General features: G+C 31.3%; 1 long non-coding RNA gene across 1 annotated transcript; it reads left to right on the plus strand.

Moving 5' to 3' along the window:
• The first annotated feature begins 1,705 nt into the window (after nt 1-1,705).
• LOC139490298 (uncharacterized) lies at nt 1,706-8,315 on the plus strand. Its single transcript, XR_011656271.1, has 3 exons — nt 1,706-1,819; nt 6,561-6,692; nt 8,094-8,315. It is a non-coding gene; the product is annotated as an uncharacterized lncRNA (long non-coding RNA).
• Nucleotides 8,316-9,789: the final 1,474 nt, after the last annotated feature.

The following is a 9,789-nucleotide window of genomic DNA, read 5'->3' on the forward strand; positions in this document are numbered from 1 at the left end:
AAAGATCGTGTTTTCATGGTCCTCTAAAAATATCATTATAAGTATTGAATACTTCTTTTGGTAATTCTATAGGGTTGTAAAAGCGTTGACCGTGCGTATATTTTTAGAAAGAATCGCTTCTGCGCTTCATACAAAATGTACTTCGGTTAACGCTATTACACTCCAATAAGTTTACTGATGTCCAAAATCTAGATAATCGATTACACAGAAACAAACATAGCAGTCGTGATAAATTATATTTCTAATATGGTTGAAAATATTAATTGCATCAAGATATTGAAAATAATCGAATTAGGGATTGGCGTTGTTCATTATTTTTTTTGTTTTATTTTTATAGTACAATGTATAGGATGCAATTAAACATAAACAAATCACTATTGAAAGCGGATCTCTTGTAATCCTATACTTAGTTTATTGATTGTTGTCTGGTACTCAGGTTCAATCCACTATTTTCTACATTTGAAAATGCCTGTACCAAGTCAGGAATATGACAGTTGTTGTCCATTCGTTTGATGTATTTTGTCATTTGATTTTGCCATGTGATTAGGGACTTTTCGATTGAATTTTCCTCAGAGTTCAGTATTTTTGTGATTTTACTTTTTTCCAGATTTCTACCCCGAAGCTGTCATCAATAATTTCCATCTATCTTTCACTTTTGTGTTCCTCTTGATCAGCAAGATAATTCTTTACTGACTGTAAATTAACAATGACAGACCTCCACTTTTTAAAATTTTAAGAAAAAACGAAAAAGTTTCTAATAGTATACTTTAATTATAAAAAAGAAGACGTGGCATGATTGCCAATTTTGACAACTCTTCCCACGAGAACAATGACACAGAAATTAATAAGTTTAGGTCACCGTACGGCCTTTAGCAATGAGCAAAGCCCATACCGCATTGTCAGCTATAAAAGGCCTCAAATGTTTTCATCATGTTTTTAATATGTTCACAGATATATTCAACTTTTTTTCTACAAAGTGAAAGACTTGATATCCGTATATTGTCGAAAAAAGTTCCTGTTGCAGTTCTTAGACGTTTTGATAACATCACCATTTTAATATTGATACCTTTAATGGAAATCTTCATATATCCTCTTCTGAAAAGGATAAATCGACCACCATCACTTTTACAGAGAATGGGTAATAAATTTTGTCGTAATCGCATTTAATTTTTCATTATAATTTCAAATTAAGTGTGTAGAATAAAAAAAAATATTTACAACAATACGACCTTCAAGGTAAATCGAAAATTGGAATTTCACAAAAACGCCTGAATGTTTGACCAAAAGGGCTGCAAAACAACTGTCTTGACTATGTACAGGCTTTTTTTTTTAAGTAAATGGATTTAATCAATTAGATCAAGCTTAAACAGGCAGTGTTTGCTGCGATTGATAAACCAAAACTGTAAGTCATTGCAAGGAACTCTCCATACAAACTTTTGAAAGATAGTATTGACATACAATGGATGGAAATCATCACAAAGGGGCAAAAACAAAGCATACCATCTGCCATTTAGGTTAATAATTTATGTTAAATGGAGTTAATCGTTCTTTATGAGGGAATATGACACATTTGTAGCCACTAAAAACATAAATAAATCTAACATTTGCATAAATTTATAGTTGACGAACTATTTCATTTCAGGTTTAGGAATGACATTTGCAGTATTATCGGTAGTAGCAGCAGGTATTATTGAAAGATATCTTTCTGTTCACCAAACAATTTTGAACCCTACCTACACTGCGTCGTCAGTTTCCGTATTTGCTCAAATTCCCCAGTTTACATTGATAGGTGCTAGTGAAGTATTCACAATTGTTTCAGGTAATACATTTGTTTTTTTACGTGAATCGATACAGATCATTGTTTGGTACAACACAACGGATGGAACATAAAAAAATTCTTTTATTACCAAAATCTACTTTTAGAGCAATTTCAAATATTGATTGATTGGCTGATTGGTGTTTGCTTTAGACTGCATGAGCACAAAAAAGCTATATCGCGGCAAGAGCTTATTCAAATATATTTACAATTTACAGTATATTTTTAAATTCAGACAAAAGGTCCTTTAATAAACTATAATTGAAGAATCTTAATCTTCCGTTAACACCGATATATCACAACCACTGATAATAATCGCATACTAATAAATAACAAAATAGAGTAAAGTGCTATACCACACGACAGAGCCGAGGGCTGGTTTAATAAACAACCATTTATTAAATTTATCATATAAAAATTACGATTAAAATCGAAATGTCATCATATATATATTTCAATAAGGACAATGATTTGTACATCAATCAATCTTTTAATGCATGATACAAAATATCAAATAGCATGGATGTACAAATTAACGTGACCTATGGAGTAGACCCTGTTGTGCCGAATGATTTACCCACCAAATCACACAAAAGGCTTAACCTAAACGCCATCTATGGGCAGACAATTCAGAAGAAAACCATTTCATTCTAATTCACATAAATCAACGATAAATCAACCGATTGAAATATATTTGTTTATTTACAAATAAAATTCAACACTATAAAGATAAAAAAATTAAAATCATTTTAAACTTATACAACATTTTCATATTTTATACTGTATCCCTTCCTTCAAGAATGAACCAATATTTGTAATAGGAACGCTATTAAATAAATCATTCATATTATTGACATTGAAATGCTTCCTAAAAATATAAGCAAAGTCAATACCATTAATATGTTTTTCACATATTGAAAGAATTACTGCGGTATGTTCGAAAACGTGTGCATTTAAACTTAGTAATACATACTCCTGGTGGCCCGATGTGATTTCTGCGATTATGAAACTTATTCACATCAAGAAAATATTGTCAACCTTTTTTGATCGACTAGAAAGATCGTTTTCAAGTTGTAAGCCATTGCGTTTTCTATCTTCCTTCTAGAAGGCAGACAACAGAAAAAGTCATGAATAAGCTTTTTTTCAAATATATGGAAATTTCATAGTAACTGTTTACAAAACATTTCTTCTGAAAGCATATAAGTTCGCTCTAAAACTCATTAATGGTACCACTACAAGCGTGTTTTTAACAACGACAAGGATAGCAATGTTGGCATTCTTAAGTAAATGGTGAATATGCGAATGTTAATTTTGGTTCTACTGATTAGCTTTCTTGAACTATTCTGGAACCAGCTTTCGAATTTGATTTTTTTTTATTCAGATCCTTTAGGAGCACCTGATATCATTAACAGTTTTGGTGGTGTTCGTGTTGCTCATTTTTTTTTAACTCTTCCATGTATTGTTTTAATTGAATTGTTTGTCTTTTTATAGACTATTGTTTTTTGCAATTGAGTTGTCGGTTTTTTTTCGAATAGCAAGGTTTAAATGTCACAGCGTTTTATTTTATATTAATTATTGAAGTATTTTTTTGGAAACGGTAAATATTGTTTTAGGACTCGTAAAGGAGCAACAATCAATTTAAGATAACTTGTCTTCGTTTTAAAGAAAAAAGGTACTGCAATGCCATATGGTTGCAATGAGGACGTCTAAGAATTTAGAAATTAGTCCAGCCTGCAGTGATGTAAATGTAGTGAGCTTATCTAAAACCAGCTGAAGACCCCATTGTTATCATTGGCAAAAAATTACCATTGATCAAATGCAAAAAAGTCTTCCAAATCTAGATCGCCCTGTGGTTAGGTTTGATGACAACAGTAGTTAACGTTGCTAATTAATCATAAATCGATTAAGCGAAAACAATTAAGCGAGAACAAATTTGGGTCACAAACCAAAACCAAGGAAAACAATGGAACAACAAAAATACTGAACTGCTTCTTAAAAAACTCCAACATACATTCATGTAGAAACAGACTTTTTGTTAACAACTGCCATACCCCTGACATGGTACAGGACATTTTAAGAAAAATATCGCTTTAATTACGGTTTTGACGTGGTTTTGGTTTTATACATCTCGCCATTTTGTTATTGTGCTATGGTCATTTCTTTGTTTTCTTGTCTCTTATTTTTGCTTATGTGCGGTATCTAAAGAGTGTCTTTATATCATTTTGTTTTTCTTAGTTGATGTATTTGCTTGTTTTTATAGTGAGTAAGACCCTAATAAAATGTTAACTGCTGTACCCTTTTTCGACATTTTTACCTATTATGTCTGTTTGTATTGCTAACACATTGTTGTCAAAATAATGGAATTCTACGCTGTTGTCATTGTAAGTGAGAGGTTTAGCTAGCTATGAAACCAAGTTTAATCCAACCTGTTTTACATGAGGAAATTCCTGTATCAAGTCAGAAATATGACATCATTCTGTTTTCCATTCGTTTGATGTATTTGAGCTTTAATTTAATTTTGCCAATTTATAAATTGAAGTCAGGGATTTTGTAACTTCAAATTTCCCTAAAACTTTATTAACTGTTTTATATTTGTTCTGATTAACCAAATTGTAACATTAGTTGATATATTTTACCCCTATCTAATTTTCCTTGAGGCAGAACAGGTTGTTTATAATATGCTAGTCTGTGGAACACTGTATGCACACTATTTTTATATATAAATCATACACATTAGAACTTATATTAAATATAAAAAGATCCTTTTGTAGTTTAGTGGTTGGTATTTACAATTAACAAGCTATCCTGAAATTTCAAATACACCGTTTTGTATCCTTATTCTTGACAAGTACATTAGTTATGACGGAATTATGTTTTGAATTCACGCCCCATAAACTTCAAATGTAATTCATAAAATCATGTTCTACAATAAGTTTGGTAGTTTCTCATATATATATATCAATGGCGCGCGGAAAAAAAATCTCTCTCCCCCTTTCCCCCCATAAATAATGATAAAACTTCTTTCCTATCGGTATTTTATGCAACAAATGTATTCATATTTATAGTTTGAAACGCGTGAAAAATTTCTCCTTACATTTTTTCTACATTGGATTCTAAAGATATTCAATGTATCGTTTATTATCCCTTTGATAGAGATTTACAAAGTGTAAGTTCTTCATTTCAATTTGGTGAAACTCCGCCATATATTTTAAGTTTTTGGCCTTAATCATATCGTTATGATGTTTACTATAAGGTATTGATTTTCGCTAGTGTATTTTTCAGTTATCCACAATGGTTCTAGACTTTAATTTTTCATTTTATTAATACCGTATTTTGACCTTCAGTTATATTTTGCGTTTTTATGACGTTTGTGTGTATTCACTTTGACAGTCACCTCAGATTTTTTTTATTCAAAGGGTACACTCTTTTTTTTATATTATGGTGAAACAATAAAACAACAAAACAAAATACATTGACTTTAAAATGTAAATGCTAATGAAAGTATGCTTACCAACATATTCTTTTGGTCTGTCCGGCTTAAGAAATCAATTCCAAAATAATAAAATATATTTGGAATATACTGTATATCTTTGCAACCTTTCTTCTCACAATAAAATGGATCAGGGATTTGCTTTAAGTGGTTTTACAACTAGCTAACAGAAATATTGCATGAAAAAAATCGATAATTGGAGATGATGGTGTTACAATAAACAGTTTGCATAATTACATAATGTAGGTATATATATATAGATATTTACCCCAGAACAATGAAAGCAGACATCTGTGTTTTTTGTCCAATACTTGGACCGTAACAGGCGGTTTCTAACTTACAAATTTAGTTAGATATTCAATATAAATAACTTTTTTTTTAAATCAGAAGTAAAGTTTAATTAGCATATTCCGTTTAGTGCAACCACGAAAGTTATAAACAAAACTATTCCTTAATGATCACAACCATGCTCCATCTGTTGCAATTATTTTTATTCGGAACCTTTAACATTTGAAGTACAGGTTGAAAACATTTTGTTTGCTAAATTGTACATTGGCAAGATTTAAAACAATGTTAAATGTAGTCTAAAATACTATATACTTATAAAAATCGAAATATTCAATTATCTGTCGGTGTGCTGTTTGAGCAATATTTGCTTGCTGGTTGTTCGAAGTTTTTCATGTTTCATGACGCGTTTTACTGTGCGTACTGCTATGTGTTTCTTTATTCTACATTGGGTAGAGTTACAGGAGAAGGTTGAGGTCTTACAAAACATTTCATTTATGTGTTTTGGTGTCTAGTGCGACGTCCATTTTCACTGAACTAGTACACATCTTTATTGAGGGGACAGCTGAGAACTACCTCCAGGTGCCTGATTTTCTTGCTTCATTGAAGACCCATTTGTGGACTTCGGCTGTTGTCTGCTCTTTGGTCGGGTTGTTACCTTTTGGCATATACCTCATTTCCAATTTCAATTTTATAAGTTATGTAATATTATAATTTCTATAATTATCATTACATCAATATCATTTTTGATTGATGATAGTTTGAACATCGGTACTACTGTTGTCTTGATTTAGAAGTATTTATGTAAAATATAAGAATCGGTTTAAGAGAATGCAATTCCTTTTTGGTCTGAGAAATAGTTAAAAGCTTGTAGTAATATCTCATTTTAAGGCTTGTAATATTGTTACTTTCCGTCGCATACATGATTTTGAAAATGAATCTTGTAACTTTTTGTTCAATTCAATGCAGGTATGGAATTTACTTTTTCGGAAGCGCCAGATCTTATGAAAGGGCTTTGCATGGGTTTGTATATGGAAACTGCAGGATTAGGGACTTATTTTGCTGTAATGATTATTTCCATCGTGAAAAATGTAACAAAAGGTCAGTATCTTAGTAAATATTTCCTTATAATTATGTGTACTTAAATTTATTTTGTATTATATATTAGGATCCTGAATTTAATTATTTAAATTTTATGAAATACATATGAAAGAAATTGTGTTTTCAAAACTATTCAAAAGAGGTAAATAGAATTAAAAGATATAATTTTTTAGGCACAATTAAGAAATTAATATCAAACAACAAAGGAAATAAACTCAACAGATACAAAGTTTCAAATAAGATTGGAGTCGAGCACACCTGCAATGTGCATGGTGTGACTACACAACCTCAGTGTTGACAATCTATTGATATATTAGTTAGACTCATTCGACCAATCTTCCCCCGAGGCCCATAAGAGTCCAACGGTTTCATATGTCAATGAAGGCAAAACAAGACTACGGCTGACAGGGGAAGAAAACCATCAACCATTCACCTTGAAAAAAGCTTGGATTTATTTTGGCTCACTGGTGATAACAGGGAAACCCTATGCACTACTTATTTCAATATATGATATGATATGTATACTCATATCATACTAAATGAAGTCATAAAAGTACCTGGATTGAAATGTTGTACACAAGATGGACATTTCGTCTACAATTGACTCATCAGTGAAGCTCGAATCTAGAAAATTTATAAACGCCGTATAAAGTTCGAAGTTGAAGAGCACTCAGGATTCATTTTCCGTAAGGTTTTGCCAAATACAGCTTAGGTGATATAGGAAAAGCAAAATGAGAATGTTGAATTTGATGTATGCCTTTTTGTGCTACTTTGTTACATTTGTTGTTTATGTAGTGATATTAAGATGATAACACAACATTGACTGTTGTACCCCTATTTTTGACATTTTTACTCTTTGAGTATGTTTGTTTTGTTCATGCATCGTTGACAATGTAATGGAATTTGATGCGACTGTCATACAAGTGAGAGGTTTAGCTAGCTATAAAACCAGGTTCAATCCACCATTTTCTACATTAGAAAATGCCTGTACCAAGTCAGGAATATGACAGTTGTTATCCATTCGTTTGATGTGCTTGGACTTTTGATTTTGCCTTTTGATTTTTGATTTTCCTTTTTGAATTTTCCTCGGAGTTCAGTATTTTTGTGTTTTTACTTTTTATTCATGGGTGAAAACAATACGTTTATGAAAAGTTTATTCATGATTATGACCATATTAATGATAATTCATATCAACACAAAAGTGCTGACTATTGGACTGGTGAAACCTCGGATAGAAAACTTAGTGATGTTCTCTTCATTAAGCATTACTTTGATAATTCTTGAGTTATAATTGTCTTTCGTTATTCTATTTTGTAAATTTTCAAACTTATATACATGTATTTGTTTATATTAATCATTTACAATAAAAGATATTTTAACAAGTGAACGTGTTTTTTCTAGGTGTGTGGTTTTCTGATGAAATCAACAACAAAAAGACAGAATATTTATTCTTTGTATTTGCCGGGATTATGTATGTTCATTCTATACTGGACAAAGCATTTACCACTCTCGCGATGAGAGTAATGATCAGACTGATGATTAAAGCAGACAACCTTATCTTTTAAAACCTAGAAAACATATCATCCAAATGTTCCATTTAGACGATGGATATATTAAAAACTTGGAAAGAAAAATAATGTAACGTTTAATTCTAATACTCTTTTCACTGATTATAATTTTCTTGTCTATTTTTCATCTTAATTCATTCTGATGTTCTGTCAATGGAATATGCTTATGGTCAATTTCCTCAAAAAGAATGGAATGATGCCAAAGGAGCATTCAAAAATCATCATTCCAATACACATAGACAATACCATGGCTAAATAAAAAAACGACGAAAGGAAAAATAAAACAAGAAAAAGACAACACATAGAAAACTACAGACAATGCAACACAAACCCACTTAAAAAAACCGTTTTGAATTTGAAAACTCTGGAAGGGTAAAAAATTACTGTTCTACACATGCGGCACCCGTCATGTTGTATTAACATGTAAAAATTCCGGTAATAAAAAAAAATCCGGGCTTTGAAATTTTTATGCCAGACTCGCGTGTCGTCTACAAAAGGTTCCTCATTGCGCTCGAAATTATATTTGTTGCAAAGCAAAATTGAAAACGAAGCTTAAAAGCATTAAAAACCGTAGATTCTTAAAACACGTGGCTTATACTGCTTTAGCAATCTATACATGGGGGTAAAGGGAGTGGGGTTGGGAGAGCAGTGACATTGATCCTTTATTTAGTAAAGGAATCAAGAATATCAGGCATATGATATTTACCCCAGACACAAGTTTCGTCTACATACAAATCCCTACTGGTGCTCGAATCTAAACTGTTATATGGCTATATCATAAACGAACTTGAGAGACAGCTGATATTTGATTTTAAGGTAGAATGTCAGGAATGGCGCGAATCGACATCGGCTTAAAGAATTGAAACAATAATTTAACTATTTAACGATGATATATGATATCTTCATTATCAGTCAGTTTCATTGATCTTCATGAATATACCATACATATTTCAGATGAAATGCATGCTGGAGTATCACAATAAAAACTGACTACATATACGCAATTTTCCAATTCATATTTTTTAAAGCAGACCCCGTTATAACTGATGAACATAATTTAGGCAAATATTGACATTAAAACTTTTGGTTTCCAACAAATAATTGAACTAAACAAGGGACAAAACGTGAAAAAAACATAGAAACTCGAAAAAATTACGATGGCAAAAAAGCTAATATGACAAAAGTAAATTACACAAAGAACGGCGAACGAGTTGCACAGTCATGCGAATGAGTTTCAAATTAGTGTGCACGATTTTTCAAACTGATGCGCACGAGATTAAATATTCGACAAACGAAAATATTTATATTTAGCTGACACTTAAGGGGATCTTTGTTTTATAGATATGACTGTGCATAAAAATAGATGGAAATTAGATGAGACAATATCAACTTTTGAAAAGACATAAAACTTATATGCAGGACGAACAGACGGACTTATATTATTAAAACTTGTCAGTGTGGTATTAGAAAGAATCAGATGAAAGGACAGTGAACAATCATAGCCCTATCACAAACAAAAGTGAAGTAGA

Source organism: Mytilus edulis, chromosome 9 (assembly GCF_963676685.1).
Source record: "Mytilus edulis chromosome 9, xbMytEdul2.2, whole genome shotgun sequence".
Classification (NCBI taxonomy): Eukaryota; Metazoa; Mollusca; class Bivalvia; order Mytilida; family Mytilidae; genus Mytilus; species Mytilus edulis.